General features: G+C 50.4%; 1 pseudogene across 1 annotated transcript in view; it reads left to right on the top strand.

Annotated features, from left to right (window-relative positions):
• Positions 1–14,040, top strand: part of LOC148196497 (protein BASIC PENTACYSTEINE6 pseudogene) — a 17,104-nt pseudogene extending 3,064 nt beyond the window's left edge. The window contains exon 5 of the transcript XR_015781036.1: positions 14,016–14,040. The product of XR_015781036.1 is annotated as a protein BASIC PENTACYSTEINE6 pseudogene (transcript). The remainder of the gene's footprint in view (positions 1–14,015) is intronic.
• Positions 14,041–18,239: the final 4,199 nt, after the last annotated feature.

Genomic DNA, 18,239 nt, shown 5'->3' with positions numbered 1-18,239 from the left:
CGCCCACTTCTCTGTTTCTTGCACTTCGTCCAGTTTTTTTCAGTTCTTCAACTTCGTCCACTTCGTCACTTCCTCCACTTCCTCCACTTCCTCCATTCGTAAACTTCGTCCAGTTCCTCCACTTCATCCACTTCGTCCACTTCGTCATCTTCGTCCACTGCGTCAACTTCCTCCACCTCCTCCACTTCCTCCATTTCCTCCAATTCCTCCACTTCCTCCATTTCGTCGACTTCGTCCATTTCCTCCACTTCTCCACTTCGAAAACTTCGTCCACTACCTCCACTTCCTCCACATCATCCACTTCGTCCACTTCGTCAACTTCGTGCATTTCCTCCACTTCTTCCACTTCGTACGCTTTGTCTACTTCGTCCATTCGTCGGTTTCTTCCACTTCGTCCACTTTTTTCAGTTCTTCAACTTCCTCCATTTCGTCCACTTCGTCCACTTCATCCCCTTCGTCCACTTCGTCCACTTCGTCAACTTCGTCCACTTCCTCAACTTCCTCCACTTCCTCAACTTCTCCACTTCGTAAACTTCGTCCACCTCCTCCACTTCCTCCACTTCCTCCACTTCTTCCACTTCCTCGATTTCGTCCAGTTCGTCCACTTTCTCAACTTCGTCCACTTCGTCCACTTCCTCAACTTCGTCCACTTCGTCCACTTCCTCAACTTCGTCCACATCGTCGACTTCGTCCACTTCGTCCACTTAGTCAACTTCGTCCACTTCGTCCACTTAGTCAACTTCGTCCACTTCCTCCACTTCCTCCACTTCTCCACTTCGTAAACCTCGTCCACTTCGTCCTCTTCGTCCACTTTCTCCTCTTACTCCACTTCTTCCACATCCTTCACTTCCTCCACTACGTCAACTTCGTCCACTTCGTCCAGTTCATCAACTTCGTCCACTTCGTCCAGTTCGTCAACTTCGTCCATTTCCTCCACTTCTTCCACTTACTCCACTTCTTGCAGTTCCTCCACTTCGTCAACTTCGTCCACTTCCTCCACTTCCTCCACTTCGTCAACTTCGTCCACTTCGTCCACGTCCTCCCCTTCCTCCACTTCCTTCACTTCCTCCACCTCCTTCAGCTCCTCCACTTCCTTTACTTACTCCAGTTCTTCCACTTCGTCCAGTTCGTGCACTTCGTCCACTTCTTCCATTTCGTCCACTTCGTCAACTTCGTCCATTTCCTCCACTTCCTCCACTTCCTTCACTTCCTCCACCTCCTCCACTTAGTCCACCTACTCCACTTTGTCCACTTCGTCCCTTTCGTCCACTTCGTCCACTTCGTCCACTTCTTCAACTTCGTGCACTTCGTCCACTTTGTCCACCTCCTCCACTTCCTCCAATTACTCCACTTCTTCCACTTCGTCAACTTCCTCCACTTCCTCCACTTCGTACACTTCCTCTACTTCGTCCACTTCGTCTGTTTCTTGCACTTCGTCCACTTTTTTCACTTCTTCAACTTCGTCCACTTCGTCAACTTCCTCCACTTCCTCCACTTCCTCCACCACCTCCACTTACTCCACTTCCCCCACTTCGTCCCTTTCGTCCACTTCGTCCACTTCGTCAACTTCGTCCACTTCGTAAACTTCCTCCTCTTCCTCCACTTCTCCACTTCGTAAACTTCGTCCACTTCGAAAACTTCGTCCACTTCGTCAACTTCGTCCACTTCCTCCACTTCCTTCACTTGCTCCACCTCCTCCACTTACTCGACTTACTCCACTTCGTCCATTTCGTCCCTTTCGTCCACTTCGTCCACTTCATCCAGTTCGTCCACTTCGTCCACTTCGTCCTCTTCGTCCACTTCGTCCACTTCGTTCACTTCATCAACTTCGTCCACTTCGTCAACTTCATCCACTTCCTCCATTTCCTCCACTTCCTCCATTTCCTCCAATTCGTCCATTTCGTCTCCTTCCTCCACTTCCACCACTTCCTCCACATCCTCCACTTCCTCCACTTCGTCAACTTCGTCCATCTCCTCCACTTTGTCCACTTCGTAAACTTCGTCAACATCGTCCACTTCTTCCAATTCTGCAACTTCGTCAACTTCGTCCACTTCCTCAACTTCGTCCACCTCGTCCACTTCGTCCACTTCGTCCACTTCCTCCAATTCTTCCACTTCGTCAACTTTGTCCACTTCGACCACCTCCTCCCCTTCCTCCACTTACTCCACTTCCTCCATTTCCTCCACTTCCTCCACTTCGTCCACTTCGTCAACTTCGTGCATTTTCTCCAATTCGTCCACTTCCTCCACTTCGTTCACTTAGTCTGTTTCTTCCACTTCGTCCACTTTTTTCACTTCTTCAACTTCGTCCACTTCGTCAACTTCCTCCATTTCCTCCACTTCCTCCACTTCTTCACTTCGTAAACTTCGTCCAGTTCCACCACTTCGTCCACTTCATCCACTTCGTCCACTTCGTCAACTTCGTCCACTTCCTCCACTATCTCCACTACCTCCACTTCCTTCACTTCCTCCACCTCCTCCACTTACTCCACTTACTCCACTTTGTCCACTTCATCTACTTCGTCCCCTTCGTCCCTCTCGTCCACTTCTTCCAATTCGTGCACTTCGTCTACTTCGTCTAGTTCGTCAACTTCGTCTACTTCGTAAACTTCCTCAACATCCCCCACTTCTCCACTTCGTAAACTTCCTCCACTTCTTCCACTTCCTACACTTCGTCCACTTCCTCTACTTCCTCCACTTCTCCATTTCGTAAACTTCATCCAGTTCCTCCACTTCGTCCACCTCATCCACTTCGTCAACATCCTCCACTGCGTCAACTTCATCCACTTCGTCCACTTCCTCAACTTCCTCCCTTTCCTCCAGTTCCTCCACTTCCTCCACTTTGTCCATTTCCTCCACTTCTCCACTTCGTAAACTTCGTCCACTTCCTCCACTTCATCCACGTCGTCCACTTCATCAACTTCCTCCACTTCTTCCACTTCTTCAACTTCGTCAACTTCGTCCAGTTCCTCCACTCCGTCCACTTCAACCACTTCATCCACTTCGTCCACCTCGTCAACTTTGCCCACTTCGTCCACCTCCTCCACTTACTCCACCTCTTGCAGTTCCTCCACTTCCTCCACTTCCTCCACTTCCTCCACTTCCTCCACTTCCTCCACCTCGTCCACTTCGTCAACTTCTTCCACATCGTCCACTTCATCAACTTCCTCCACTTCCTCCACTTCCTCCACTTCCTTTACTTCCTCCACCTCCTCCACTTACTCCACTTTTTCCACTTCGTCCACTTCGTCGCTTTCGTCCACTTCGTGCACTTCGTCCACTTCGTCCACTTTGTCAACTTCGTCCATTTCGTAAACTTCCTCAACTTCCTTCACTTCCTCCACTTCTCCACTTCGTAAACTTCGTCCACTTCGTCAACTTCCTCCACTTCCTCCACTTTCTTCACTTGCTCCACCTCCTCCACTTCCTCCACTTCCTCCACTTCGTCCCTTTCGTACACTTCGTTCACTTCCTCCACTTCCTCTACTTCCTCCACTTCCTCCACTTCCTCCACCTCCTCCACTTCCTCCACTTCCTCCACTTCGTCCACTTCCTCCACTTCCTCCACCTCCTCCACCTCCTCCACTTCGTCCACTTCGTCCACCTCCTCCACTTTCGCCCACTTCGTCCAGTTCCTCCACTTCGTCCACTTTATCCACTTCGTCCACTTCCTCCACTTCCTCCACTTCCTCCACTTGGTCAACTTCTTGCACTTCATCAACTTCTTCCACTTCCTCCACTTCCTCCCCTTCGTCCACTTTGTCAACTTCGTCCATGTCGTCAACTTCGTCCACTTCGTCAACTTCGTCCACTTCGTCAACTTCGTTCACTTCCTCAACTTCCTCCACTTCCTCCACTTCGTCCACTTCCTCCACTTCGTCCACTTCGTCAACTTTGTACACTTCGTCAACTTCCTCCACTTCCTCGACTTCGTCTACTTCCTCCACTTCCTCCACTTCGTCCACTTCGTCAACTTCGTCCACTTCCCTCCACTTAGTCCACTTTGTCCCCTTCGTCGACTTCCTCCACTTCCTGAACTTCCTCCACTTTGTCCACTTCGTCCGTTTCCTCTACTTCATCCACTTTGTACAATTCGTCAACTTTGTCCACTTCGTCCACTTTGTCCACTTCTTCCTCTTCGTCAACTTCGTCCACTTACTCCACTTGCTCCACTTCGTCTACTTCGTGCACTTCGTCTACTTTGTCCACTTTGTCAACTTCTTCCACTTCGTCCACTTCCTCCACTTCCTCCACTTCCTCTACTTCCTCGACTTCTTCCACTTCGTCCACTTCCTCTACTTCCTCCACTTCGTCCACTTCGTCCACTTTCGACTTCGTCCACTTCGTCAACTTCGTCCACTTCGTCAACTTCGTCCACTTCCTCAACTTCCTTCACTTCCTCCACTTCGTCAACTTCCTCCACTTCGTCCACTTCCTCCACTTCGTCCATTTCGTCAACATTGTACACTTCGTCAACTTCGTCCACTTCTTCCACTTAGTGCACTTCTTCCACTTTGTCCACTTCCCCCACTTCCTCCACTTCGTCCACTTTGTGTACTTCGTGCACTTTGTGTACTTCGTCCACTTCCTCAACTTCCTCCACTTCCTTCATTTCGTCCACTTCGTCCACTTCCTCAACTTCCTCCACTTCGTCCACTTCGTACACCTCGTCCAGTTCCTCCACTTCCTCCACTTCTTGCACTTCGTCAACTTTGCCCGCTTCGTTCAGCTCTTCCACTTCCTCCACTTACTCCACTTCCTCCACTTCCTCCATTTCCTCTACTTCCTCCACATCGTCCACTTCGTCCACTTCGTCAACTTCGTGCATTTTCTCCATTTCGTCCACTTCCTCCACTTTGTCCACTTCGTCTGTTTCTTCCACTTCATCCAGTTTTTTCACTTCTTCAACTTCGTCCACTTAATCAACTTCCTCCACTTCCTCCAGTTCCTCCACTTGTTCACTTCGTAAACTTCGTCCAGTTCCTCCACTTCGTCCACTTCGTCCACTTCGTTAATTTCGTCCACTGCGTCAACTTCCTCCACTTACTCCATGTCCTCCAATTCCTCCACTTACGCCACTTCTTGCGGTTCCTCCACTTCGTCCACTCCCTCCAGTTCATCCACTTCCTCCACTTCGTCCACTTCGTCAACTTCGTCCATTTCCTCCACTTCTCCACTTCGTAATCTTCGTCCACTTCCTCCATTTCGTCCACTTCATCCACGTCGTCCACTTCATCAACTTCGTCCAGTTCGTCCGCTTCGTCCGCTTCGTCCCCTTCGTCCACTTCGTCAACTTCATGAATTTCCTCCACTTCGTCCACTTCGTACACTTCCTCCACTTCGTCCACTTCGTCCACTTCCTCCACTTCAACTGTTTCTTCCACTTCGTCCACTTTTTTCACTTCTTCAACTTCGTCCACTTCGTCAAACTTCCTCCACATCCTCCACTTCCTCCACTTCTCCACTTCTTAAAGTTCGTCCACTTCCTCCACTTCGTCCAGTTCCTCCAGTTCTGCCACTTCATCCACTTCGTCCATTTCGTCAACTTCGTCCACTGCGTCAACTTCCTCCACTTCTTCCACTTCGTCCACTTCGTCAAACTCCTCCACTTCGTCCACTTCCTCCACCTCCTCCACTTCCTTCACTTCCTCCACCTCCTCCACTTACTCCACGTACTCCACTTACTCCACTTTGTCCACTTCATCCCTTTCGTCCACTTCGTCCACTTCTTCCACTTCCTGCACTTAGTTCACTTCGTCCACTTCGTCCACTTCCTCCACTTCGTCCACTTCCTCCATTTCGTCCAGTTCGTCCAGTTCGTCCACTTTGTCCACTTCGTCAACTTCGTGCACTTCTTCCACTTCGTCCACTTCCTTCACTTGCTCCACCTCCTCCGCTTCCTCCACTTCATCCACTTTGTCTACTTCGTCCTCTTCGTCCACTTCCTCAACTTCCTCCACTTCCTCCATTTCGTCCACTTCGTCCACTTCGTAAACTTCGACCACTTCCTCAACTTCCTCCACTTCGTCCACTTCGTCAACTTCCTCCACTTTGTCCATTTCGTCAACTTTTTACACTTCGTCAACTTCGTCCACTTCGTCCACTTCGTCCACGTCGTCAACTTCGTCCACTTCGTCCACTTCCTCCACTTAGTCCACTTCGTCCCCTTCGTCGACTTCCTCCACTTCCTCCATTTCCTGAACTTCGTCCACTTCGTCCATTTCCTCTACTTCGTCCACTTTGTACACTTCATCAACTTCGTCCACTTCGTCTACTTCGTCCACTTCATCCACTTAGTCCACTTCGTCCACTTCTTCCACTTCGTCAACTTCCTCCACTTCCTCCACTTCCTCCACTTCCTCCACTTCCTCCACTTTCTCCACTTCCTCCACTTCCTCCACTTTCTCCACTTCTTCCTCTTTGTCTACTTCGTGCACTTCGTCAACTTCGTCCACTGCGTCAACTTCCTCCACTTCCTCCACTTCCTCCACTTCCTCCACATCGTCCACTTCCTCCACTTCCTCCACTTCTTCCACTTCCTCCACTTGCTCAACTTCCTCCATTTCGTCCAGTTCGTCCATTTCGTCCACTTCGTCCACTTCGTCAACTTCGTTAACTTCTTCCACTTCCTTCACTTCCTCCACTTCCTCCACTTCCTTCACTTGCTCCACCTCCTCCGCTTCCTCCACTTACTCCACTTCGTCCCTTTCGTCCACTTCGTCAACTTCTTCCAGTTCGTCCACTTCATACACTTCGTCCACTTCGTCAAGTTCCTCCACTTCCTCCACTTCGTCAACTTCTTCCACTTCGTCAACTTCTTCCACTTCGTCCACTTCCTCCACTTCCTCCACTTCCTCCCCTTCGTCCACTTCGACCACTTTGTCAACTTCGTCCATTTCGTCCACTTCGACCACTTTGTCAACTTCGTCCATTTCGTCAACTTCGTCCACTTCGTCAACTTCGTCAACTTCCTCAACTTCGTCCACTTCGTCCACTTTGTCCATTTCGTAAACTTCGTCCACTTCGTCCACTTCGTCCACTTCCTCCACTTCCTCCACTTCGTCCACTTCCTCCACTTCGTCAACTTCGTCCACTTCCTCCACTTAGTCCACCTCGTCCCCTTCGTAGACATCCTCCACTTCCTGAAATTCGTTCACTTCCTCCACTTCCTGCACTTCCTCCACTTCTTCCACATCTTCCACTTCCTCCACTTCGACAACTTCGTCAACTTCGTCCACCTCCTCCTCTTCCTCCACTTACTCAACTTCTTCCACTTCGTCCACTTCGTCCACTTCGTCCACTTCGTCATCTTCGTCCACTTCGTCCACTTCGTCCACTTAGTCCCCTTCGTCGACTTCCTCCTCTTCCTCCACTTCTGGAACTTCGTCCACTTCGTCGACTTCCTCCACTTCGTCGACTTCCTCCACTTCGCAGAGTCCTCCACTTCGTCAACTTCGTCCCCTTCCTCCACTTCCTCCACTTCCTTCACTTCCTCCACCTCCTCCACTTACTCCACTTACTCCACTTCGTCCCTTTCGTCCCTTTCGTCCACTTCATCCACTTGCTCAACTTCCTCCATTTCGTCCAGTTCGTCCATTTCGTCCACTTTGTCCACTTCGTCAACTTCGTTCACTTCTTCCACTTCCTTCACTTCCTCCACTTCCTCCACTTCCTCCACTTCCTTCACTTCCTCCACTTCGACAACTTTGTCAACTTCGTCCATTTCGTCCACTTCGTCCACTATGTCAACTTCGTCCATTTCGTCAACTTCGTCCACTTAGTCAACTTCGTCCACTTCCTCAACTTCCTCCACTTCGTCCACTTCGTCCACTTCGTCAACTTCCTCCACTTCGTCTACTTACTCCACTTTGTCCATTTCGTCAACTTTGTACACTTCGTCATCTTCGTCCACTTCCTCCTTTTCCTCCACTTCCTCCACTTCGTCAACTTCGTCCACTTCCTCCACTTAGTCCACTTCGTCCCCTTCGTCGACTTCCTCCACTTCCCCCACTTCCTGAACATCGTCCACTTCGTCCATTTCCTCTACTTCGTCCACTTTGTACACTTCGTCAACTTCGTCCACTTCGTCTACATCGTCCACTTCGTCCACTTCTTCCACTTCGTCCACTTCCTTCACTTCCTCCACTTCCTCCACTTCCTCCACTTTCTCCACTTCCTCCACCTTCTCCACTTCCTCCACTTCCTCCACTTCGTCTACTTCGTGCACTTTGTCTACTTCGTCTACTTCGTCCACTTCGTCAACTTCTTCCACTTCGTCCACTTCCTCCACTTCCTCCACTTCCTGCACTTCGTCCACTTCGTCGACTTCCTCCACTTCCTCCACTTCCTCCTATTCGTCCACTTCGTCCACTTCGTCAACTTCCTCCACTTCGTCCAATTCCTCCACTTCCTCCACATCGTTCACTTCGTCCACTTCCTCCACTTCCTCCACTTCCTCCACCTTGTCCACTTCCTACACTTCGTCCACATCCTCCACTTCCTCCACTTCCTCCACTTCGTCGACTTCGTACACTTTGTACAATTCGTCGACTTCTTCCACTTCGTCACCTTCTTCCACTTCCTCCACTTCCTCCCCTTCGTCCATTTCGTCAACTTCGTCCATTTCGTCAACTTCGTCCACTTTGTCAACTTCGTCCACTTCCTCCACTTCGTCAAGTTCCTCCACTTCGTCCACTTCGTTAACTTTGTACACTTCGTCAACTTCGTCAACTTCCTCCACTTCCTCCACTTCCCTCACTTCGTCCACTTGGTCCACTTCCTCCACTTCGTCAACTTCGTCCACTTCCTTCACTTCCTGAAATTCGTTCACTTCCTCCACTTCCTCCACTTCCTGCACTTACTCCACTTCTTTCACATCTTCCACTTCCTCCACTTCGACAACTTCGTCCACTTCATTCACTTTGTCCACTTCGTCAACTTCGTCCACCTCCTCTTCCTAGACTTACTCCACTTCTTCCACCTCGTCCACTTCGTCCACTTCGTCATCTCCGTCCACTTCCTCCACTTAGTCCACTTCGTCCCCTTCGTCGACTTCCTCCACTTCCTGAACTTCGTCGACTTCGTCGACTTCCTTCACTTCCTCCACGTCGTCCACTTCGTCCAATTCGTCCACTTCCTCCACTTACTCCACTTCTTCGACATCTTCCACTTCCTCCACTTCGATAACGTCGTCCAATTCGTTCACTTTGTCAACTTCGTCCACTTCTTCCACATCTTCCACTGCCTCCACTTCTCCACTTCGTAAATTTCGTCCACTTCCTCCATTTCGTCCACTTCATCGACTGCGTCAACTTCCCCCACTTCCTCCACTTCCCCCACTTACTCCACTTCTTGCGGTTCCTCCACTTCGTCAACTTCATCCACTTCCTCCACTTCCTCCACTTCGTCTACTTCTTCCACTTCGTCCACTTCGTCAACTTCCTCCACTTCCTCCACTTCCTCCACTTCCTTCACTTCCTCCACTTCGTCCACTTCCTCAACTTCCTCCACTTCCTCCACTTCCTACACTTCGTCAACTTCGTGAACTTCGTCCACTTCCTCGACTTCCTCCACTTCGTCCACTTCGTCAACTTCTTCCACTTCCTCCACTTCCTCCACTTCTCTACTTCCTCCACTTCCTCCACTTCCTCCCCTTCCTCCACTTCGTCTACTTCGTCCACTTCGTCTATTTCGTCCACTTCGTCAACTTCTTCCACTTCGTCAACTTCCTCCACTATCTCCACTTCCTCCACTTCCCGTACTTCGTCCACTTCGTCTACTTCGTCAACTTCGTCCACTTCCTCCACTTCGTCCACTTCCTCCACTTCGTCAATTTCGTCCACTTCGTCAACTTCGTCCACTTAGTCCACTTCGTCCCCTTCGTCGACTTCCTCCACGTCCTCCACTTCCTGAACTTCGTCCACTTTGTCCACACCTCCACCTCATCCACTTACTCCACTTCCTCCACTTCGTCCACTTCGTCTACTTCGTCTACTTCGTCTACTTCGTCCACTTCGTCAAGATCGTCAACTTCGTGCATTTCCTCCACTTGAGTCCACTTCGTACACTTCCTCCACTTCGTCCACTTCGTCCACTTTTTCCACTTCTTCAACTAGGTTCACTTTGTCAACTTCTTCCACTTCCTACACTTCTCCACTTCGTAAATTTCGTCCACGTCGTCCACTTCCTCTACTTCACCCACTTCATCCACTGCGTCAACTTCCCCCACTTGCTCCACTTCCTCCATTTCCTCAACTTCCTCCACTTCCTCCACTTCGTCAACTTCGTCCACCTCCTCCACTTACTCAACTTCTTGCAGTGGCTCCACTACCTCCACTTCGTCAACTTCGTCCACTTCCTCCACTTCGTCCACTTCCTCAACTTCGTCCACTTCGTCCACTTCGTCCACTTCCTCCACTTCCTCCACGTCGTCCACTTCCTCCACTTCGTCAAATTCGTCAACTTCGTCCAGTTCGTCAACTTCGTCCACCTCCTCCACTTCCTCCACTTCCTCCACTTACTCCACTTCTTGCAGTTCCTCCACTTCCTCCACTTCCTCCACCCCGTCCACTTCCTCCACTTCGTCAACTTCCTCTACTTCGTCAACTTCGTCCACTTCGTCCTGTTTTTCAACTTCGTCCATTTCGTCCACTTCGTGCACCTCCTCCACTTCGTCCACTTCTTCCACTTCCTCCACTTTCTCCACTGCGTCAACTTCCCCCACTTCCTCCACTTCCTCCATTTCCTCAACTTCCTCCACTTCCTTCACTTCGTCAACTTCGTCAACCTCCTCCACTTACTCAACTTCTTGCAGTTGCTCCACTACCTCCACTTCGTCAACTTCGTCCACTTCCTCCACGTCGTCCACTTCCTCCACTTCGTCAACTTCGTCAAATTCGTCAACTTCGTCCACTTCGTCAACTTCGTCCACCTCCTCCACTTCTTCCACTTCCTCCACTTACTCCACTTCTTGCAGTTCCTCTACTTCGTCCACTTCGTCCTGTTTGTCAACTTCGTCCATTTCGTCCACTTCGTGCACCTCCTGCACTTCGTCTACTTCTTCCACTTCATCCTGTTTGTCAACTTCGTGCATTTCGTCCACTTCCTCCACTACCTCCACTTCGTCCATTTCGTCCATTTCGTCCATTTCGTCCACGTCGTCCACTTCCTCCACTTCGCCCACTTCATCCACTGCGTCAACTTCCCCCACTTCCTCCACTTCCTCCATTTCCTCAACTTCCTCCACTTCCTCCACTTCGTCAACTTCGTCCACCTCCTCCACTTACTCAACTTCTTGCAGTTGCTCCACTACCTCCACTTCGTCAACTTCGTCCACCTCCTCCACTTACTCCACTTCGTCAACTTCGTCAAATTCGTCAACTTCGTCCACGGTGTCAACTTCGTCCATTTCGTCCACTTCGTGCACCTCCTCCACTTCGTCAACTTCCTCCAGTTCGTCCACTTCGTCCACATCCTCCACTTCCTTCACTTCCTCCACTTCGTCCACTTCCTCAACTTCCTCCACTTCCTCCACTTCCTACACTTCGTCAACTTCGTCCACTTCGTCCACTTCCTCCACTTCGTCCACTTCGTCAACTTCTTCCACTTCGTCAGCTTCTTACACTTCCTCCACTTTCTCCACTTCCTTCACTTCGTCTACTTTGTCCACTTCATCTACTTCGTCCACTTCGTCAACTTCTTCCACTTCGTCAACTTCCTCCACTATCTCCACTTCCTCCACTTCCCGCACTTCGTCCACGTCGTCCACTTCGTCAACTTCTTCCACTTCCTCCATTTCCTCAACTTCCTCCACTTCCTCCCCTTCGTCCACTTTGTCAACGTCGTCCACTTTGTCAATTTCGTCCACTTCCTCCACTTCGTCAAGTTCCTCCACTTCGTCCACTTCGTTAACTTTGTACACTTCGTCAACTTCGTCAACTTCCTCCAATTCCTCCACTTCCCTCACTTCGTCCACTTGGTCCACTTTGTCTACTTCCTCCATATCCTCCACTTCGTCAACGTCGTCCACTTCGTCAACTTCTTCCACTTCGTCAACTTCGTCCACTTCCTCCACTTCCTGAAATTCGTTCACTTCCTCCACTTCCTCCACTTCCTCCACTTCCTGCACTTACTCCACTTCTTCCACATCTTCCACTTCCTCCACTTCGTCAACTTCGTCCACCTCCTCCTCTTCCTCCACTTACTCAACTTCTTCCACTTTGTCCACTTCGTCCACTTCGTGATCTTCGTCCACTTCCTCCACTTAGTCCACTTCGTCCCCTTCGTCCACTTCCTCCACTTCCTGAACTTCGTCGACTTCCTACACTTCCTCCACGTCGTCCAGTTCGTCCAATTCGTCCACTTCCTCCACTTACTCCACTTCTTCCACATCTTCCACTTCCTCCACTTCGATAACGTCGTCCAATTCGTCCACTTTGTCAACTTCGTCCACCTCCTCCACTGCCTCCACTTACTGCACTTCTTCCATTTCGTCCACTTTGTCCACTTCGTCCACTTCGTCAACTTCGTGCATTTCCTCCACTCGAGTCCACTTCGTACACTTCCTCCAGTTCCTCCACTTCGTCCACTTTTTCCACTTCTTCAACTTGGTTCACTTTGTCAACTTCCTCCATTTCCTACACTTCTCCACTTCGTAAATTTGGTCGACTTCGTCCACTTCGTCCACTTCCTCCATTTCGTCCACCATCCACTACGTCAACTTCCCCCACTTCCTCCACTTCCTCCATTTCCTCAACTTCCTCCACTTCGTCCACTTCGTCGACTTCGTCCACCTCCTCCACCGACTCAACTTCTTGCAGTTGCTCCACTACCTCTACTTCGTCAACTTCGTCCACTTCCTCCACTTCGTCCACTTCGTCCACTTTGTGCACTTCGTCCACTTCGTCAACTTCGTCAAATTCGTCAACTTCGTCCACTTCGTCAACTTCGTCCACCTCCTCCACTTCCTCCACTTTCTCCACTTCTTGCGGTTCCTCCACTTCGTCAACTTCGTCCGCTTCCTCTACTTCGTCAACTTCGTCCACTTCGTCCTGTTTGTCAACTTCGTCCATTTCGTCCACTTCCTCCACTTCCTCCACTTCGTCGACTTCTTCCACTTCCTCCACTTCCTCCACCTCGTCTACTTCTTCCACTTCGTCAACTTCCTCCAATTCCTCCACTTCCCTCACTTCGTCCACTTGGTCCACTTTGTCCACTTCCTCCACTTCCTCCACTTCGTCAACGTCGTCCACTTCGTCAACTTCTTCCACTTCGTCAACTTCGTCCACTTCCTCCACTTCCTGAAATTCGTTCACTTCCTCCACTTCCTGCACTTCCTCCACTTACTCCACTTCTTCCACATCTTCCACTTCGACAACTTCGTCCACTTCATCCACTTTGTCAACTTCGTCAACTTCATCCACCTCCTCCTCTTCCTCCACTTATTCAACTTCTTCCACTTCGTCCACTTCGTGATCTTCGTCCACTTCCTCCACTTAGTCCACTTCGTCCCCTTCGTCGACTTCCTCCACTTCCTCCACTTCCTGAACTTCGTCCACTTCGTCGACTTCCTACACTTCCTCCACGTCGTCCAGTTCGTCCAATTCGTCCACTTCCTCCACTTACTCCACTTCTTCCACATCTTCCACTTCTTCCACATCGTCCACCTCCTCCACTGCCTCCACTTACTGCACTTCTTCCATTTCGTCCACTTTGTCCACTTCGTCCACTTCGTCAACTTCGTGCATTTCCTCCACTCGAGTCCACTTCGTACACTTCCTCCAGTTCCTCCACTTCGTCCACTTTTTCCACTTCTTCAACTTGGTTCACTTTGTCAACTTACTCCACTTCCTACACTTCTCCACTTCGTAAATTTCGTCCACTTCGTCCACTTCGTCCACTTCCTCCATTTCGTCCACTTCATCCAGTGCGTCAACTTCCCCCACTTCCTCCATTTCCTCAACTTCCTCCACTTCGTCCACTTCGTCCACCTCCTCCACCGACTCAACTTCTTGCAGTTGCTCCACTACGTCTACTTCGTGAACTACGTCCACTTCCTCCCCTTCGTCAACTTCGTCAAATTCGTCAACTTCGTCCACTTCGTCAACTTCGTCCACCTCCTCCACTTCCTCCACTTTCTCCACTTCTTGCGGTTCCTCCACTTCGTCAACTTCGTCCACTTCCTCTACTTCGTCAACTTCGTCCACTTCGTCAACTTCGTCCACTTCGTCAACTTCCTCCACTTCCTCCACTTCCTCTACTTCCTCCACTTCCTTCACTTCCTCCACTTCCTCCACTTCCTCCACTTCCTCCACTTCCTCCACTTCCTACACTTCGTCAACTTCGTCCACTTCCTCGACTTCCTCCCTTTCGTCCACTTCGTCAACTTCTTCCACTTTGTCAACTTCTTCCACTTCCTCCACTTTCTCTACTTCCTCCACTTCCTCCACTTCCTCCCCTTCCTCCACTTCGTCCACTTCGTCTACCTCGTCCACTTCGTCAACTTCTTCCACTTCGTCAAGTTCCTCCACTATCTCCAGTTCCTCCACTTCCCGTACTTCGTCCACTTCGTCCGCTTCGTCAATTTCGTCCACTTCCTCCACTTCCTCCACTTCGTCAATTTCGTCCACTTCGTCAACTTCGTCCACTGAGTCCACTTCGTCCCCTTCGTCGACTTCCTCCACGTCCTCCACTTCCTGAACTTCGTCCACTTTGTCCACACGCTCCACCTCATCCACTTACTCCACTTCGTCCACTTCCTCCACTTCGTCCACTTCGTCTACTTCGTCCACTTCGTACACTTCCTCCACTTCCTCCACTTCCTCCACTTTCTCCACTTTTTCCACTTCTTCAACTTGGTTCACTTTGTCAACTTCCTCCACTTCTCCAATTTGTAAATTTCGTCCACGTGGTCTCCACTTCGCCCACTTCCTCCACTTCCTCCATTTCGTCAACTTCGTCCACTTCCTCCACTTCGTCAACTTCGTCCACCTCCTCCACTTACTCAACTTCTTGCAGTTGCTCCACTACCTCCACTTCGTCAACTTCGTCCACTTCCTCCACTTCGTCCACTTCGTCCACTTCGTCAACTTCGTCAAATTCCTCAACCTCGTCCACTTCGTGAACATCGTCCACCTACTCCACTTCTTGCGGTTCCTCCACTTCGCCAACTTCCTCCAGTTCCACCACTTACTCCACTTCTTGCAGTTCCTCCACTTCCTCCACTTCGTCAACTTTGTCCACTTCGTCCACTTCCTCTACTTCGTCCACTTCGTCCTGTTTGTCAACTTCGTCCATTTCGTCCACTTCGTCCACCTCCTCCACTTCGTCCACTTCTTCCACTTCCTCAACTTCCTCCACTTCGTCTACTTCTTCCACTTCGTCCACTTCGTCAACTTCCTCCACTTCGTCCACTTCCTCCACTTCCTCCACTTCCTTCACTTCCTCCACTTCGTCCACTTCCTCAACTTCCTCCACTTCCTCCACTTCCTACACTTCGTCAACTTCGTCAACTTCGTCCACTTCGTCCACTTCGTCAACTTCTTCCACTTCGTCAACTTCTTCCACTTCCCCCACTTTCTCCACTTCCTCCACTTCGTCTACTTCGTCCACTTCGTCTACTTCGTCTACTTCGTCCACTTCGTCAACTTCCACTTCGTCAACTTCTTCCACTTCGTCAACTTCCTCCACTATCTCCACTTCCTCCCCTTCGTCCACATCGTCCACTTCGTCAACTTCGTCCACTCCGTCCACTTCCTCCACTTCCTCCACTTCGTCCACTTCGTCCACTTCATCAACTTCGTCGACTTCCTCCACTTAGTCCACTTCGTCCCCTTCGTCGACTTCCTCCACGTCCTCCACTTCCTGAACTTCGTCCACTTCGTCCACTTCGTCAACTTCGTCCATTTCCTCCACGTCGTCCACTTCGTAAACCTCGTCCACTTCCTCCACGTCCTCCACTTACTCCACGTGCTCCACTTACTCCATTCCTTCCACTTCCTCCACTTCCTCCACTTACTCCACTTCTCCACTTCGTAAATGTCGTGAACTTCCTCCACTTCGTCCACTTCATCCACTGCATCAACTTCCTCCACTTCCTCCACTTCCCCCATTTCCTCCACTTCCTCCACTTCCTCCACTTCGTCCACATCGTCAACTTCGTCCACCTCCTCCACTTACTCAACTTCTTGCAGTTCCTCCACTACCTCCACTTCATCAACTTCGTCCACAACCTCCACTTCGTCCACTTCGTCAACTTCGTCCACTTCGTCTACTTCCTCCACTTACTCCACTTCTTACAATTCCTCCACTTCCTCCACTTCCTCCACTTCGTCAACTTCCTCCACTTCCTCCACTTCCTCCCCTTCCTCCACCTCCTTCACTTCCTCCACTTCCTCCACTTCCTCCACTTCCTCCAGTTCCTCAACTTCGTCCACTTCCTCCACTTCCTACACTTCGTCCACTTCCTCCACTTCCTACACTTCGTCCACTTCTTCCACTTCTTCCACTTCGTCAACTTTCTCCACTTCCTCCACTTCCTCCACTTCGTCTACTTCGTGCACTTCGTCTACTTCGTCAACTTCTTCCACTTCGTCAACTTCCTCCACTTCCTTCAATTCCTCCACTTCCTCTACTTCATCCACTTCGTCCATTTCCTCCACTTCCTCCACTTCGTCCACTTCGTCCACTTCCTCCACTTCGTCCACTTCGTCCACTTCGTCAACTTCGTCCACTTCGTCAACTTCTTCAACTTCGTCAACTTCTTCCACTTCCTCCACTTCGTCACTTCCTATCCTTCGTCCACTTCGTCCACTTCGTCAACTTCGTCCGTTTCGTCAACTTCGTCCATTTCGTCAACTTCGTCCACTTCCTTAACTTCCTTCACTTCCTCCACTTCGTTAACTTCCTCCACTTCCTCCACTTCCTCCACTTCCTCAACTTCCTCCACTTCCTCCATTTCCTACACTTCGTCCACTTCCTCCACTTCCTACACTTCGTCCACTTCGTCCTTTTCGTCCACTTGTTCCACTTCGTCAACTTTCTCCACTTTGTCCACTTCCTCCACTTCCTCCACTTACTCCACTTCTTCCACATCTTCCACTTCCTCCACTTCGATAACGTCGTCCAATTCGTTCACTTTGTCAACTTCGTCCACTTCTTCCACATCTTCCACTTCCTCCACTTCTCCACTTCGTAAATTTCGTCCACTTCGTCCACTTCCTCCATTTCGTCCACTTCATCGACTGCGTCAACTTCCCCCACTTCCTCCATTTCCTCAACTTCCTCCACTTCGTCAACTTCGTCCACATCTTCCACTTACTCAACTTCTTGCAGTTTCTCCACTACCTCCACTTCGTCAACTTCGTCCACTTCGTGCATTTCGTCCACTTCGTCAACTTCGTCAAATTCGTTAACTTCGTCCACTTCGTCAACTTCGACAACCTCCTCCACTTCGTCCACTTCCTCCACTTACTCCACTTCTTGCGGTTCCTCCACTTCGTCAACTTCATCCACTTCCTCCACTTCGTCGACTTCTTGCACTTCCTCCACTTCCTCCACTTCGTCTACTTCTTCCACTTCGTCCACTTCGTCAACTTCCTCCACTTCCTCCACTTCCTCCACTTCCTTCACTTCCTCCACTTCCTCAACTTCCTCCACTTCCTCCACTTCCTACACTTCGTCAACTTCGGCAACTTCGTCCACTTCCTCCACTTCGTCCACTTCGTCAACTTCTTCCACTTCTTCCACTTCCTCCACTTTCTCTACTTCCTCCCCTTCCTCCACTTCCTCCCCTTCCTCCGCTTCGTCTACTTCGTCCACTTCGTCAACTTCTTCCACTTCGTCAACTTCCTCGACTATCTCCACTTCCTCCACTTCCCGTACTTCGTCCACTTCGTCCACTTCAACAACTTCGTCCACTTCGTCCACTTCCTCCACTTCTTCTACTTCGTCCACTTCGTCAACTTCGTCCACTTCGTCCACTGAGTTCGTCCCCTTCGTCGACTTCCTCCACGTCCTCCACTTCCTGAACTTCGTCCACTTTGTCCACACCCTCCACCTCATCCACTTACTCCACTTCCTCCACTTCGTCAACTTCGTCCACTTCGTCCACTTCCTCCACTTCCTCCACTTCCTCCACGTCGTCCACTTCCTCCACTTCGTCAACTTCGTCAAATTCGTCAACTTCGTCCACCTCGTCCACTTCCTCCACTTCCTCCACTTCCTCCACTTACTCCACTTCT

Source organism: Vigna umbellata, chromosome 7 (assembly GCF_029865625.1).
Source record: "Vigna umbellata cultivar VRB3 chromosome 7, Vumbellata_1.0, whole genome shotgun sequence".
Classification (NCBI taxonomy): domain Eukaryota; kingdom Viridiplantae; phylum Streptophyta; class Magnoliopsida; order Fabales; family Fabaceae; genus Vigna; species Vigna umbellata.
This window is presented reverse-complemented; position numbering and strand designations above follow the sequence as displayed.